Source organism: Penaeus monodon, chromosome 31 (genome assembly GCF_015228065.2).
Source record: "Penaeus monodon isolate SGIC_2016 chromosome 31, NSTDA_Pmon_1, whole genome shotgun sequence".
Lineage (NCBI taxonomy): Eukaryota > Metazoa > Arthropoda > Malacostraca > Decapoda > Penaeidae > Penaeus > Penaeus monodon.
In genome coordinates, this window is record NC_051416.1 from 7,268,472 (window position 1) to 7,268,826 (window position 355).

The window sequence follows — 355 nt, forward strand, 5'->3', positions numbered from 1 at the left end:
ATGGTTGGTCTCCCCCCTCGGTGGCGATGGGTCCTCCTCCCCCCTCGACTCCACCCACTATCGTGACCCTTCGCTCCCCCGGCGTTGGTTCCCCCCTCACTGCACCCCTCCTCCCTCCCTCCCCCCTCTCCCACTACCCCCCCCACTCCAATCGCCACCCTAGCCGCTCACCTCTTCATTTCCTGCAAGCAATTCTCTTGTGTTCTTCCTTTTTTAGAGTAGGAATTAAAGCTAATCCCTACAGGCGAACAGACTGAATAAATGTTTGTTTTCTATTTACCGGCGCTGTGTAGTTAGCTAGTGACACATGCACCTGCTCCCATCTAAGTAAAAATAAATAGAACCCAAGAATTCT